The sequence below is a fragment of the Suricata suricatta genome, chromosome 4, assembly GCF_006229205.1.
Source record: "Suricata suricatta isolate VVHF042 chromosome 4, meerkat_22Aug2017_6uvM2_HiC, whole genome shotgun sequence".
NCBI lineage: Eukaryota > Metazoa > Chordata > Mammalia > Carnivora > Herpestidae > Suricata > Suricata suricatta.
The window spans coordinates 60,663,723-60,680,641 of record NC_043703.1 but is presented as its reverse complement, the minus strand read 5'-3'; the positions used below and the strand labels follow the sequence as shown (position 1 = coordinate 60,680,641).

General features: G+C 41.4%; 1 protein-coding gene and 1 non-coding gene across 2 annotated transcripts in view; one reads left to right on the top strand and one right to left on the bottom strand.

Moving 5' to 3' along the window:
* FOXO1 (forkhead box O1) overlaps positions 1–16,919 on the bottom strand; it is a gene marked incomplete at its 5' end in the record, with an annotated part of 95,583 nt that overhangs the window by 32,515 nt on the left and 46,149 nt on the right. The gene's annotated exons all lie outside the window — the stretch shown is intronic.
* LOC115290950 lies at positions 1,961–2,062 on the top strand. The gene has a single exon (XR_003908322.1). It is a non-coding gene; the product is annotated as a U6 spliceosomal RNA (small nuclear RNA).

Sequence of the window (16,919 nt, the reverse complement as noted above, 5' to 3'; positions counted from 1 at the left end):
TGTCGGACAGTGTCCTAGTGGCTCCCACTTTCCAGGCACGTAGCTCTACAATTCGGTCCAGACATGGTCCAGACAGGCAGCGGCTCATGGGGAAAGCAAGCCTCACAAAGGGAAGAAAGCATTACCGGCGATCATGGTCAGCCACACTGAGCCCTTGTGAGCCACAGGAGCTCCAGAGACTGCCGGGACGGAGGCAGTGATGAGTAGGGTGGTGTGCTCAGCGGCCCAAGGCCCGGAACAGGAATCCTAATGCTGGCCTTACCCAGCAGGCCAATCAGGGCCAGGGAAGGACAGAGGGCAGAGTGGAGGCTGACACAAGAAAAAGCCAATGGGGCCTATGAATACAGATAATGTAAAACCATTAAAGGCCAGTCGTTTTGTAATTTTACTACAGTTTTGTTATTTTTCCAACCATATTTTCCCTGTGATGTGTGCTATTATTTGATTGAAAAATGGAATAAAGGGTCAGGAAATAGTTTCTTCTTCTTCCTTAGAGGGCAGGACGAAATGTAGCTCTCAAGGCCAAGACGCCCCGAGGATCTCCTCAGGATTCAGGCCCTGTGTCGTCTCCTCCCCTGCAGGCGCTCAGCTGAGCTGGGCCCCGCGTTCCTGACCCCACAGGAACTGTGAGGTAACAACTGTGTTATTTTATACTGCTAAGTTTCAGGGGCACCTGGTGGCTCAGACAGATGAGTGTCCAACTCCTGGTTTCAGCTCAGGTCAAGAGCCTGCTTGGGATTCTCTCTCCCTCTCTCTACTGCTCCCCCACTCATGCTCTCTCATGCTCACTCTCTCAAAATAAATAAACTTTAAAAATAAGAAATAAACTGCTAAGTTTCATAATACATTATCTAGTAACTGGTAGCAAAAATACTCCATCTCATTAAAGCCTTCAATATAGAAACTTAAGCAATTTAAGTACAAAACTTTCCAACTCAGTAGCAGCTACTTTTCTTATCTTTGGGCTCAAAGACTTCATTAGGGCCCAGTATCCTAACAGAAGGACATAACGTCGTCAAGAGTTGATATGGTATATTGTTTCTTAATATTTATTTGTGATGAGGAAATATATGCAAAATTAGAAAGATCCAAGGGAAGACCTCATCATATTAGGTGTCTGCACGAATGTACCCCAATAAGGCAACCCTCGAATCCAGGGTCATCCCCCCACCCCCCACTCTCCTTGCTTTACGTTTTCCAAAGCACTTTTTATCCATCTCTCTTCCTGGCACTGTAACCTCCACATGGGTGTGAATTCTGTGAGTGTTGCTTACTGCTGGGCCTCCAGCCCCCAGGACTGGGCCAGGCATGGATGCCTCAGTATTTAGTATATAGTGACTCAATGAGTAAGAAGGAGATACCGTAAGCAAAGTCTGTGCATATTCTTGACATGGCCACTGTTGTGGGAATTCATACATGATACTAGAATTAAACTACTTTTCATCCTGGATTTGCCACTTTTTATCTCTTTGAGAGTTCCAAAAGAAACAGGACTTTTCTTACAAACACGCTGAACCTTGGCCCGGAGCATCTCAGTATGAAATCATCTAATGGGGACACCTGGGCGGCTCAGTCAGCTAAGTGTCCAACTCTTGATTTCAGCTCAAGTCATGATTTCACGGGCTCATGGGATCAAGCCTTATGTCAGGCTCTGTGCTGACAGTGCAAAGCCTTCTTGGGATATTCTCTCTCTCTTTCTCTCTCAAAATAAACAAACAAGAAAAGGAAAATAAAGGAAAAAGAAAGAGAAGAGAAAGAAAAAGTCTCTAATAACTAATAAGGAAAACTTCTCTTTTACAAAATTCTATGTGCTAAGAGGTACCAATGCGTATTTTTCCTGAAGTCAAAATCACTACAGATATTTAAAAGTGTGCCTACATCGTCTTTCCAATCACTATTGTTTAACCAAGTCTAAGTCTTCTATGGGAAAAAAAAAACTTTAAAATTTCAACTAACAAGAAAGGCTGTACTGTGCTTCATATACTAATATTGGAACGATACAGAGGAGATTAACACGATCCCTGTGCAAAGATGACAGATTTACGAAGCATTCCACATTCGGGGGGGAGGTACAATTTATAGTAAATTAAATGCAGAGATCTTAAGAGACCGTTGCGTCTGGCTATTGCATATACCCGTGGAACCACTAGCCCAATCCAAAAGAGAACATTTCCATCATCCCTGCAATTTCCTGGTGTTCTTCTCCATTTGATCTAGCACTCTGCCAACGCCTCCTTCCCCCAACAGTGTCGGCCTCCACTATGATTCTTATTCACCATAACTTATTTCCACTATTTGGAACTGCACATAAATGGTAATACAGTTATAAACAAAACACAGGGCTGTGCATAAATGGTCATATAGTTTAAAAACAAAAAAATCAGGGCTAACCACACACACACACACACACACACACACACACACACACAAGGCTTATGCATACCAGGGTGGAATGGCTGGAGGTAATCAATCTCTCTCTTACTTCTCATACCATCCCCACTAGCTGCTGGCTGTGTATTATTTCCCAGGGAAAGCATATATAACTTTATTGCAAAGACGATTTGAAATTGTTGGTGGCTATAGGTCGATAAAGAGGTTAAAGCTTTGCAAGCAGATTAAATGAATCATTAGGTTTGCTGAATGCTCACAAATGGATATCTCCATCCAACAACACTAAGTACGTCTTACTCTTTGAAGCTAGAGGCGCCATAACGTGTGATGCCATCTCATTTAAACCCCTTGCTACTCTCACCTCCTCCTCCAACAGCGGTCAGATGGCTCAACTCCAGAAAAAGTAATTTGAGAACCTGTGTTCCTGGCCCTCTACTTTAAAAAAAAAAACAAAAAAACAAAACAAACAAAACAAACAAACAAACAAACAAATCCTTATCAAAACTCAGGATACAGAGAAAGTTGCTTCCTGCTTGCCATCTGCCTTGTGAATCAGGCCTACCGTACCTTTGAGGGAGTTCTCTGCAATTTTGAAAAGCAACAGATCAATCCATATTTCAAAGATCCAGAACAAAGAATGCTCTCTTTTTGAATGGCAGTGAAAGCAAGGCGGAAGGAAGGCTGACAGAAGGATGCCCTGATTTCTACATGTCTCAGGAACATTTTCTGAATAGCTCCAATTCAACGACGAGAACTCAACGCCAGGTGAGCCCTGCCTCGGGTGTGAGCGACTGAAGGACTAACCCTCTTACCCCGGTCTTAGCACAGCCAGGAAAGCCACACTTTTAGTCACCAGAAAGAACCTACAAGTTATCCTCTTCTGTTTTCCAGTTTCAATAACCCCAAGCCCCAGTTTCCAGTCCCTTTAATTACTTTATGGCTTCACAGTGACGGTGCGCCCCTACTGTCTTGCTGGGAAATCTTCAAGGAGCACAGAGTGGGCATTTCTGGGTCTCACATTATTAAACATAATTAAAAGGTGCATAGCTTATGATATTACTAATCTAATAAGGAATAATTTCACAGCCTACACAACAATTATGTATATAAAACTGAACACCTCTAAAGTATCAACTATGCCTCAAGAACAGAAAGAAGCCTTTTGAAGAGTAGCATTTAAAATCTAAGATTCAAGAAGAAGGAGTGCAGAACCTCAAGTCACACATATAATAATACAGTAATTAGAAAACAGTTCATTTCCGGGTCATAGATGCCAGTTTACAATCATTCCAAGATGTTACTGTTTTCTCCTTACATAATGCTTTTAAAAACTTAGCAAGATAATTATATGTGTAGTAAAGAAAAGCTTTTACCATTGTATACTGTGCTTAAAAATATCTCAAGTTCAAATCTGAACACTGATAATAAGTAATACAAACTACTGGACATTCTGACCTACGAGCTGGTTCTATTTATTCCACAGGTAAAGAAAAGGAAAAAATTAGGTTTTTTGTTGTTTATAAAGAATCCTCTGGCTTCCAGTAAAACCCACCGCAATATAACAAAAATTCAGGACTTTGGATCTTTCTGACATCCTCCTTTGCTCCTTAATTAGACGTTTCATTGGCTTTCAAGTGAAACTCAACTACTGGCTCTGAGATCATTTACATTTAGTTAGACATTTTAAGGCACCCTGTCATCATTATAGAGCACTGCCTAATGAGGTCCCCTTAGACCAGGGCTGGCCTGACAACAACCCATAGTTGTTAAAATGATCCAAGATTTCCTACTTTCTCTGAATTTGAAGAGGACTTAGTGAGCCCTCCTCCTGAAAAACAGGAGAGCCCTCCTCCCTAAAACAAAACAAACAAACAAAAAGTTCATAAGGGCTACTTTTGCTTGAAGCCCTCCCAAGAGAACTGTATAACCAAGTGGAGACAATATAAATTCACATAAATGCAGGAGTTCAACTCTGAGCCCTTGAACATGGAATCTCCCTCCTTGATAGTACACACACTAATCACTTCTATGCTATTCTGGAGCTTAAGGAGGTGAGTGAGGGCAGGAGGAGCCTAGCAGAAGGCAGGGCAGCAGAAGTGGAAAAGGGAGAAAAGAGTAGAAGGCAGAGATGTCAGAAATGATGATGGGCCATGACGAGCTGGCTGGAGAGGGTAAAAACGGGTTGGTGAGTTTCTCCATAGTGTATGAATCCAACACCTTCATTTTGGGATGAAGAAAACTGAGGCCATGATGACAAAGCCATTAGGTGAGAAGGATCAGGCCCCGGCTGCCTGTTGAGCGGACAGGATGCACAGACAGTAAAGAAAGAGGCAGAGCACCTCTGCGTGTGCTCACATAACACCTTCCTATGTGCCTCACGCTTCCCTCTAAGAAAGAGCACAAGACGGAGGACGAAGTTGTGCAGCTGGAGGAGTAGCCATCGGGTAACACAAATGCTTCATGGGCTTCCATCTTCCATGGAGTCTACATGACATACCATGTTTGTAATCTGGTTGAGATTTTTACACTCAAAAGGCCAAGATTAGCTCCTCTCCCCAAATAAAGGAACATCCTACTAGCCTTGCATCACAAACGGAGTACACAGTGCAGAGAAAACTGAGACAGATGAAGAGATTTAATAAATAAGTCAGCCTTTGCTGGAAATGGCAAAATGCCCCTTGATGCTTACCAGCTAAACCCGGGATATCTGCTCTTTAGGACCCAGGTCCAAAACAGAAGATTTGATCCTTGAAATGGGCTTTGTAAAGAAGAAAGAAGCCTCCTTTCAATAAGCATAATCATTAACTTGGAGGGGGTTGAGGACCATAAAAACCAGTGCTTCGGATACTTGAACATGCATAGGAATCACCTGGCATCTTGTCAAAATGCAGATTCTAGGGGTGCCTGGGTGGTTCAGTCGGTTAAGCCTCTGACTTTGGCTTGGGTCAGATCTCACATTCGTGGGTTCGAGCCCCGCGTCAGGCTCTGTGCTGACAGCTCAGAGTCTGGAGCCTGCTTCTGGTTCTGTGTCTCCTTCTCTCTCTGCCCCTCCCCCTCTCATGCTCTGTCTCTCTCTGTATCAAAAATAAATAAAACATTTAAAACAAAAAAAAATGCAGACTCTGATTCAGTATACCTAGGATCAAAACTGAGATTCTAACAGGCTCCCTAGTGAGGCTGATGCCATCAGCCCAATCCTTGGACCATACTCTAAGTAGCAAGGCCATGAAACACATGAGGTATGAAAGTCACATTTCAAGGTATGTTTATTTTACAACTTGGTCTGCTAGCTACAAAACAGTGACATGTGAGTCTTGTTCCTCCTGGTGATTGACAGGCTCTGTAGAAATGTCAACATAATTTGGAAAGGGGAGAAGTTTAAGCCCAATTAAGTATAAAAGCATTGTGACTACTTAATACAACAGAATTTGCTCTGGGCTGGGGGTGGGGTGGGACGGGGGCACCACACAGTCTACAAAGGGACAGTAAAAGATGTTATGGAACCTGATTTAAGTCCTCTTTAGTGGCCAAAAGCACCACCTGTTCATTTGCGTGAACGCTCATCATTCCTTACATGAGAAGGAAATGAACCCCTATTTGCTCTCAAATGGGCACTGGGTTGTTTCCCAGGAGTCCTGAGGTTTTTGTCCCCACAGCCCACCAGAAAGCCTGAGCCAAGACAAAGGAGCAGGGTTGCTCTAATCCAGCTATGTAATTATTAGTACTATTACCTGACACCATTTCTTCCCATAGGCTGGTGTGCCTTAAGTGAAAATGTAAGCCTTTGGAAGACTATCTTAAAGTCTTTGTGGGCTATTCCTTGTTTGAGGAATAAAATTTTAAATACTAGCCTTATGAAGCAATGTGGCCTTCTTCAGAGATCCTGACTCAAATCCCTGCCAGTTACTCGTTATACGACCTTAGGCAAATTACTTAAGCTTTCTGTTTCCTCCACTATAAAATGAGGACAATAGGTTCCAGTAAGGTCACGTACCTTGAGCACCAAGCAGCTCAGTGGCTGGCCCCGTGAGGTTCAAGGGTAAGGTTATCACTGTTACCATCAGGGCCACCTTCTCCAACAGACCCAACCAATCCCAGTTTGCACTGTACTAAATACACACAGCACGGGGTAGGCTCTGTTCTCAGCCAGCTTACATTCCAAGCCAGCAACACAAGAGAAGTCACACCTACTTTTTAAACATCACTGATAATTCCTGATTTGTTTGTGATCATGTAAGCACTATGGTATTCAGGAAAGAAAGTCTACAATATGCACAACCATTCTCTTCACTGTCCCCAATGCCACCTGACCATTAATCCTTCCCTGTCTTTCTGGTCACGCTCATTCTGTTCAAAGAGAGCAGAGCATCCCAAAGCACGCCGTATCTGCCCCAGCTCAGTGCAAGCAGGAACGGACTGCCCTTTTCCTGCCAACTTAGTCCTGAACACACAGAGAGGACTATTCACTGAAGCAAAACCCTGGAGGACCATTACTTACAAATAAGTGTGAGTGATTAATACTTTAAAGTCCATAGTCTTTTCATATATATTATTTCAATTAATCCCAACAATAACCATGTTTAGTATTTAGGACCACTATTTTTATTATCATTAGAGATAAAGTATCAGAGTTTGATAGAAGAGACAAGTTAATGGCTACCCAACCTTTCTGTTTGCTCTCTTACTCTCTAAGGCAGAGATCTTTCCAATGAGAAGGTGATAAGAAGGTGAAGGTATCTTTTTTATTAGAACCATCTATGTAATTCAATTATACATGATTCTGATAGAGACCACTGGAGCCCATTTTTACCAGTGTGAACAGCGCCCCGCTAAGACATCAGGGTCTGTAAACCATAGCCCACACTCTGGAGGCTCTTGATCATAGCTTAACCATGATCTCCTGTGTCTGAAGGTAAATGGCAACACTGGGTCAAGGCTGACGCCGAACCCTTGCACCCTCCCCTTGGCAAGGGGTCCTGCCCCCGAAAGACCCTTCCCATGAGCTTGCACTGGTCCCATCTGCCAATTCAAGGCTGAAAAGAAACAGCTGGACTTGGAGCACTCACATGCATCCTGAGGGTCACGGAGGACCCCGTTCACAGATGTGAAAGCTCCCCTCTCTTCTTCTCCTCCCCCCTTGCCCCCACACATCCTTCTTGGGCTGAAAGGGCCTTTTGAAAGGGATTAGAGATGTGCTACAAAATCTTCATTAAGTAATTTAATAATGTGTGTCTGGTACTTTGGTTCCAAACAGAAAGGAATGTGCCCAGGAGCCAGCAGGCAGAGCCACATTCTTCCTGTTACCCTGTAGCAACAGGCAGGCTGGTGGCGGGCCGGTGGGCCCTGCACTGGGCACAAGTCCCCTGACAGCACTGCTCTCCCAACATCAAAGGGCTGGATCTCATCTTCAATTTGTAGCTTGGATTTTTCTCAGTTTCAAATCATAGCCCAACAGATGTTAAAGTCTGACAGGGTATAAAATCATCCTCTCCTGAATCAAGAATATGACAAGCAAGAGGGAACAACGGAATAAAAGAGGTCCCAGTTCAGAGCAAGGGAATGGAAATCTACCCGCAGTAAGTGGGAGAACACGAGGTAGCAAAATTGGCTCTTCAAACAGCACACGGCACAGCGGTGGTTATCTTGTCAAGTATTGTTCACGGAATGTGGTGACAAATGGGGAAGGACTGTGTCTTGCCAGTGGTATTTAGTTTTTCTGATTTTTTATTTTATTTAATTTTTTAGGAGGGGCAGGCAGTCACAAATGATTCCAAGTTATTTTTAAATTTCTTTCCCTAAAAATTCTGATTGAATTCATGACCACTCCAACTGATACAACATTATTTTCAAGAGAGAACAAAAACAAATTAATGAAATCAACCAGTCTGGCCCAGATACGTGGGGGAAAAAAATCACGTAATACTAATGCTTTAAAAGAAGAGTTAGTACTTTCTTAAGTGGGTTCTTTCAGTTATATTCATACAAATTTTGCTCGCGTGGTCACTATCCACCCAAATTGGTGGGGGGGGGGGGCCAGTTATGAGCTGAGTTGTTCTTGCTTTGCCCTTTGTAATGTCACTACTTCTGGGCTACTCAAAGTGTGGTTCGGGGACCAGCAGCAGCACCCGAGAGCTGGTTACAAATGCAGGACACCTCAGGCTTCCCCCAGACTGATGAGTCAGAACCCACATTTGTACAAGATCCCCAGGTGATTCATACACACATTAAAGTTTGCTAACCACCATCTTGCAAAACATTTATTATTTAAAAATCATTCAAGTCCATTTTAACAGCTCTGCTAAGAAAGTCTCCCCCTGACTGAGATGCAGTATGCCTTCCCCTAAGTCCCACTTAGACGCTCTCCTGCTAACCAGGGAAATAACTCCAAACTTAAGCTTGTGTAAAATACCTTTAAAATAAACTCGAAATCCTTCTTTTGATGTGTGCAACTTTGGGGGGTGGGGGTGGGGATGGGACATTAAAACTATTACAAGCTTCCCACAACACAACACACTTGCCATTACTACTGACGATCAAACGTGCACTGAGCAGAAACAGAAACAGGTATCCACATTAAACCAACAATGTCAACTGGACAATAAATGTAACAAAGATTCAAGTAAAGAATGTAATACAAAAACTGGTCTTCAAGGTTAAATTATTTGCAAAATTAGTCTTGTTGGGAACTATCTGCTACACAATTCAGGAGAAAAAGAACTCTATCCTACTGCAGCATGGGGATTTTTCCCCACAGCCACAGCCTCTATGCTCAGCATTTTAAACTCATTATTGAATTTAAACCTATCACAGCCTTAGAAGGTGCACACTGTTTTAGTCTATGTTTTATTGATGCTTAGTTTACATAGAGCCAAGCACTGGTTTCTGCTGTGTGCAGCTAGCTCTATGCATTTTTGCATCTGTATACCCCCATGCAACAACTGCCCAAATCATTTCCGGCACCCTAGCGGTGGGTGGCTCTCTCGTGCCCCACCCAGTCAGCAACCCCATCCCCACAGGTAAGCACTATCCTGACCTCTAGCTCAGACACTAGCTTTGCTTGTTTACTGAAATTCATACAAATGGAACTGTGCAGAACATACCTTTTGGGGCCTGGCTTCTTCCACTGAATAGTTCCAGAAGGACCAGTGTGCACAGGGAAAAAGGCAAGCCCTGCTGCGTGTGGAGAACAGTACCACAACTACAGGAGTGGGGAGAGGGTCTTAGAGCATGGAAGCGGGGCTGGTACAGGAGTCTGCGGGTAAGGAAGCACGAGAGATGGGACTTTCAGATGGTGAGTGGCCTGGAATGCTGGTACAGACTATCTGAAGGTGTCTGAGATGAATAATCCAAGTGACATGTCAAGGACTCTGACACGGTGGCCTGCCCAGAGCAGAGTGAGGAAGGAAGACGCTGGATGCAATAAGCCCAACGTAGAGGCCCAGAGGTGAGCTGGCAAGCACCACAGGGAAGGGAGAGAGGCGAGACCCCAAGGGAGTTTCATCCGGATGCTCCTCCAACAAAGAGACTGCTGCAAGAGTGGCAGTAAGTGCTGTTCAAAATATAATGAAGCGGGGGGTGGGGGGCATCGGTTTTAGGGAGGACAATGAGTTGGTTTGGTCACCAGCTGGTTGAAAATTAGACTGAAAGCTGGGGAGAAAGATGCGGAGAGGTAGATACAGGAGAACACGGGAGGTGAAGGACAAGGCAGCAAGGACTAATCGGTGTCCAGAAGCCGTGTGTCTGCATCGAGGCCCCTGGCTCAATCTGGTGAGAACCGAGACCATCAGAAAACAGCCTGAGGTACAGGCCTGAACCCTGGGGAACACTCACTCAGAATAAGAAAAGGAGTCTTGCAAAAAAAGGGCCACAGATAGGACAGAAGTGGGATAAAAGATGGGAGCATAAATTTAGCAAAAACTCCTGCAATCAGCATTCAATATAAGGACACTTTTTCTCAAGTACAACCACTATAAATGCTGACACAGGTTCTCCAAGAAAACCCAAGGTACTTCAGAAGTTTCATTAACTCTTTCTAGCATCTTCAAGGTATTACTTTGCAAATTACTGTCTGAGTGTGCTAAACTTAGTAAATTATTGTTTGGGGAGACTAAATAGCAGCCTAGTATTCAGAAAGAGTTAATGGAGCTGCCAAACTGTCTCATTTATGTCTCATTTACTCTGAAGGTACTTTTTATATTCAAGACTAGCTCAATTTGCATATCACCAATGATGATTAAAACAGGCAATCCACGAAACTGGGCATTGAAATTTCTGTCCAAATCAGATCTAACAGATCCAATACTTAATTCAGACTTCCTAATCATCACAAATTACAGATGATTAGCAACCAATCGACAGTGGTCCTTCCTAAAGAAATCCACTACAAATAAAAGCTGGAAAGACAGAAAACCCAAAATCAACGCCTGCACAAAATGAGGTCTGAAAACATGAGCCTGAGCCTCGTCCAGTCGGTGCATAAAATTATCCCGCAGGCACAGATTAAAACTCAATCCGCCTCCTGTCTGCCTTCTCTGCATCCATCTCCCTCCCCCTTCACCAGACCACAACTTCTACCAAATGACAAATGATAAACTAACTGGTTTGCTGAAGCCCAGCCTTTGGGGGATACTAAATGAGAATCCCTAGGATGAGGCACGCTTCTTTTCTCTAAATGATGACAGTAGACAATAAGAAAAGAGGAATTTAGCTTTTGACTTGAAGCTAATTTTTATCTGCTCAAGCCACTTCCAGTTATGCCGCCAGTGATTTTATACTATCCCCTGAATGAACTTACTCTATTAATCAAAAGCAAGTTGGCAAGTGTTATACTTAGTATTAAGCAGTGATTTTTAAAAGATAATGCACAAAAAAGAAAATGTAACCACTACTAAAACATTCACATTTGTTTCATTAAAGATATATAGTCCACTCCCCTATTTTTCAAATTTTAATGATCATATTTTTTAAGTTATAAATACAAATTTAAAGCCAAATTTGTTCTCATCAAGTCTCCAAGAAACATGAACAAAATCTTCTGAGCTGCCCAACGCATTAAACATGAACACATCATTTTGAAATTCTTATTAAAATTCCCAATGGTTAAATGCCTTTTTTGTCAGACTGGTACTTTTTTGGCACATGTTTTACAAGATGTCATTCTTGCTCTGCCATTCTTTTGAAAAGAAAAAGCAGTAACTAAAAGCATAATTTTGTATAAGCACGTTTTTATCATTAACATCTTGATTTGTTAAATACTTGAAGTGGATATATCACCAAAGATCCTCAGTTCAGACCTATTCTATGTAATCAAAAAAAAAAAAAATCTTAAAAATTGCAGCTAAAAAATAAGGTGGGCCTAGCTGGCTCAATTGGAGCATATGACTCCTGATCTAAAGGTCATGAGTTCAAGACTCATGTGGGAAAGAGAAATTACTTAAAAGTAAAATATCTTTTTAAGTTTGTTTGTTTATTTATTTATTTTTTTATTTTTTTATTTTTTTAAAGAGAAGAGAGCATGTGTATGAGAGCAAGGGAGAGGCAGAGAGGGATAAAGAGAATAATCCCAGCAGGCTCTGCAATGCAGAGCTTGATCTCAAGAACTATGAGATTATGACCTGAGCCGAAATCAAGAGTCAGACACTCCACAGATTAAGCCACCCAGGCACCCCAAAATAAAATCTAAAAAGAAAAAAAATGTAACTGGAATTCTATGGAACTACATATGTTAATAACAAAAATTATATATATATGTGTGTGTGTGTGTGTATATATATATATAAAACCTCCAGAACCAAGAGGCATTGGTTGAAATCACACACAGAAAAATTCATGTAAACGTTAGCAAAGGTTTTCTTTTTATTTTCAGTTCCATCATTATATGAACAAATTAAATTTTTTAAACTTTTTTTTTTAACCAGCTACAGATTTGATAACCAATCTACACCTTAGCTGTCAGTTATGCTTCGTCTCCTCCTAACTTTCTGAAGGTAAATGTGAGTGACAGAACCACGAAGTGAACCTTGCAAGGGATAGTGAAATCTATTCTCTGGCATTTAAACTCATCATCTGCAAAAATCAGGCCTGCTATACACTTAAATTTTCAAAAGACAGAGAGGTATATGAGATAAATAAAAGCTCTTAAAGGAAATATGAAAAACTCTTTCTCCCCAGTCTCACTTTTGAGGACAAGAAAATATTTTAAGTTCAAAGCATAAAACTCATTAATACAGATCCCTTGGGGGACTGAATGAGAAGACTATGGGAAGATGCATAATCAATGTACATGTTTAATGTAAAAGAGAATGAGATTCATGTAAGCAATATAAAAGATTATTTCAAACACCATTGGGGAGATCATTTATCCTCAACTGTTAATATAGTTTTTTAATCTTCATGATTTTTTTCTATACAAAATCATTTAGAAGGGCAGCTGGCTGGCTCAGTTGGTAGAGCATGAAATTCCTGATCTTGTGGTTGTGAGTTCAAGCTCCACACTGGGCCTAGAGCTTACTTTAAAAAGTAAATAAAAGTAAATCATTTAGAATTAAAAAACAAACCTGTTCTTTTAATTTCATCCCAACACAATGCAGTCTATCTAGCAGGCATGATTTACAAAGTCCTTAACACCATCTCTGGCCACTAACTGCCAAATATTTTAAGGCTTTTCCAGGGTTTGCTGCCAGAGACTGACCATACATCCATCCATCTTAGCTGACACATGTAAAGATGGCACTAAATACAAAACAACGCAAAACAAAGCAAAAACATACTACACCAAGCCCATTGACTTGATAAGCTCAATTTTCTGCATGATACTCACACTACCATAAAGTTAGTACAGAGTTCAAGGTTCCAATCTAGAGGCAAATTTGTATGGGCTGAGTAAGGGATGAATGTGAATACAACAGCCACAATGCACAGTCAAGTCACCCTCTCACTGTCCTAGTCACTCAACAGCCACACCACCAGCAGGGCCATTTCCTCAGCCATTTTAATGGAAGGCCCTGGCAACAATCTTCCAAGCCTCTTTTCAACTTCTTAATAAACCTATGCCTTTTATTCCCATTTTACTGCTCTCAGAACGCACTTATAAGATAAACCTATCATTTCAATACAAGGTGATAAGGAGAAGCAAGATGTATCACAAATTAAGTACATTAGATGTGGCTTTTTGTTAACACTGAGTGTAAGGTCAAAATATGTCTGTTATCCAGTTGAATCCAAATCAGATCAAAACCCTACTTGATCAATTAATAGAAAGAAGAGAGAAGAGAAGAGGGGAGGGGAGGGGAGGGGAGGGGAGAAGAGGGGAGGAGAAAAAAGAAAAATAAAAGGAGGTGAGGGGGTGCTGAGTGGCTCAGTCCGTTGAGCCTTGGACTCTTATCTCACTCGTTTGTGAGATGGCGCCCCCAGGACAGGCTCTGCACTGACTTCACTAAGCCTGCTTGGGATTCTCTCTAAAATGATACACAGGATTTAAACATTTATCTTAAAAATATACATGTAAATGTGCTTGAGATAAAATAAAAACCTTTGAGAGGATGTCCTCTGGCTGGATTTCCGCCTACTTATAAATCTACATTGCACGGTCACCAAATATTAACATTTGCCATTTCTTTAAAGTGGAAAAGGAATCTACCCATAGCACAGGGATCCAACTACAGAATTCTCCACGCTCTCCTACTAATCTTTTATAGGATCTGATCACACCTAATTTGCTTGGTCTTCCCAAAATGTTCCACTTTGTTTTCCTAAAAACAAGTACTTCATTTGTATTTAATGGGTTCATTTATTAGTTAGGTAATTGGGTACAACTGCAAACCAATTCCAAGAAAAAGACAACTAATGGCGGACACCAGAGGTGAGCTCAAGCAGTCAGAACGCCATGTTCAATGAGTACGGGCTTTATGGAGGACACGGAGGAGTGTGTGGCTAACGTGTGTGCTGGGAAACTGAAGGTCAAGTGGGGAGCTGCTACAGTCCATGCTGGTGTTGCCGCAGGACATACCCTAAACACTTCCGTGCTGAGCAGGGGAAAGTTTTGTTCTCTTTTAATGTTTGATTTATGTTTAATATGATAGAATTGGCCTGAATTGTTTCAACTTCAAATAAAAAAAACAAAACAAAACACAAACTTGCCACCCAAGAAGCACTTATATGAACACTTTAAGTGTGTAAGAACTGAATGTCATTACTTGTTCCTACAAGTCCATCTTCTGGGAAATCTGAATAGTGGTATTGTATATGTATGTGCATGTATGTACATGCTAGGTAATGTGCACATATGACCGCATGTAACTCCCAATTATCTCATAATTATCTTGATGCCAGATGATTTTTTTTTAATTCTCCTAAGCTTTAGAATACGTAGTGTTTTCTGCATGTGGTTCCCTTAGCATGTTTACCTTCTTATGTGACCTACATTCCTATATTAGAATTGATTTGGACGTTTTCAGCCTACTGTCAGATTGGTCCCAGTCAAGGACACCAAGCCACCACCATCAACAAAAGGGCAGACATGTAACCTATACTGCAGATGACTGAAAGATGATGCTACTTAATCATCACAAGCCTTTCCCTGCGGGAAGCTCTCTGAAAATGTCATAACAGGCAATACAGCTCTAAAACAGACAGCTCTGTCTTTGCTCACATATTTGTAAATATTACTGTCATCCCTAAATACAGTTCTATGTGGAAAAATAAACCACAAACCACTGGGTTAAAATGTTATTTTTTTTCCCCTCAGAGAGAAATCAAAAGTATACGTATTTAACATTACGGGGAGTTAACTATATGTTAATTCCTCCTTTCTAAAATCCAACTGGTTCCTCTTTGACAGAACTGCTTTCCTCTTAAACTGCTACAGGAATGCAGACTTTGCTATGAATAATCACATTTGTTAAATACCATAGAAACCTGAATTCTTTGTTTCCAGAATTTACAAACTGGTACGTATTTTGTGATTTACTGAAGATCAAATAAGTAATACTGGGTAGTGGTATTCTTTACCATTTATTTAAAAAAAGCACAATATGATTTAACATTTTTTTAAAAAACATTTAAGTTTATAACAGCAAAAGCACAGGCATTCCTAGGAAAACTATGCTCAGTTACGTTAAAGTCCTTTTAAGCATGCTTTCAGATTGACAAAATTGGTAACTTAAAATTTTCCAAAATGATTAATATAGACACACACACACACACACACACACACACACACACACACACTTGATCAACTGTAATCCAGTCCCCACTTTTAGTCTACAAAACCACACACTGTAGGAAAAGAAAATACTAAGAGTCAGTTACTAGTACATGTCTACAGAAGTAAATAAATAATAAAACTCTTAAAATCTACTGTTTAATCATATTTCATTCCCTGATCATGGAATAAGTGGATGATTTCCAGGATAACCTGAGGATAATTCCAATCTGTTTACAGATGCTCCATTACAATTTTAAGTCCAGAGGGTCACAGCTGGTACTTAACCTCTAACAGTATTACTATCACCAATACACATATGGAAAATCCCCTGCCCAGGAGCACTCTACTCTTAATACAAATGATGAAGACATGCCCCCCCGCCCCGTTTTCCAGCATCACTTCTAGAAACCCAACTCCCACTACACCTTATGTCTCCACAAGTACCCCTCCTATCACAGCTGCGCACCACCCTGAATTTCCTCCCTGCCCAGCCCAAATACTGCCCCAGCCTGCTGAAATTCTACCTACACTTCAGCACCCATGAAGAGGGTGGGCAGTATTTTTCCTGGTGCTTCCAACCCAACATGACCCTTCCAGTCCCTAGAACCTCATGGCATTCCCTTTTACAGTTCTCTCCAGTCACGTGCCCACCATACTTCGGGATCAGTAGCTCTAGAAGCCCTAACCAGTTGTTGTTAGCCTCTTCAAGAGGAGGCTGTGTCATCATCGACTGCACAAAGGGAAAGTCACCACTGGTGACTAGTGAAGGTGCGGGGCAAGCAAATACAGGCAACTAATGTGTAGAAGGATACTCCAAATTATACCAGTAATGCTGCCAACATTAAATATGAACCTAGTAAGCTAGAAGATGTGCATGAGTGAATAATGAAAACACCAACAAGTCTGGAACAATAGAAAAGATATTCTGACACAGTAATACAGTGCAATTTACTGAAAGGCATGCTCTACTTAACGAAAATAGTGCAAAAACCATTTTTCTAAATGTCTGATAGAAAGATAAAGCAAAAGTTAAAAGCTGAAAATCAAAATAACATCCATTCTGTAGTGACCAAGGTGGTTTCAAACATACCAAGTCGACAACTTACCAAAGTGAGGTTATAACATCCTTCAACACCGAGACTAGACCACACCCATCCTGTCACCTGGAGCTCTCTAACCTAAAACAGCCTGCTTCAAGGATCAGCAATATTTCAGACGTAGTACACCAGCTTCTGTCAACTTGTGAAAAAGGGGGTTTTAAATGACTACACATCATGTTTTCTGGGTTTTTGGAAGGGCAGGGCACCAGTAGGGAGGGACTGAG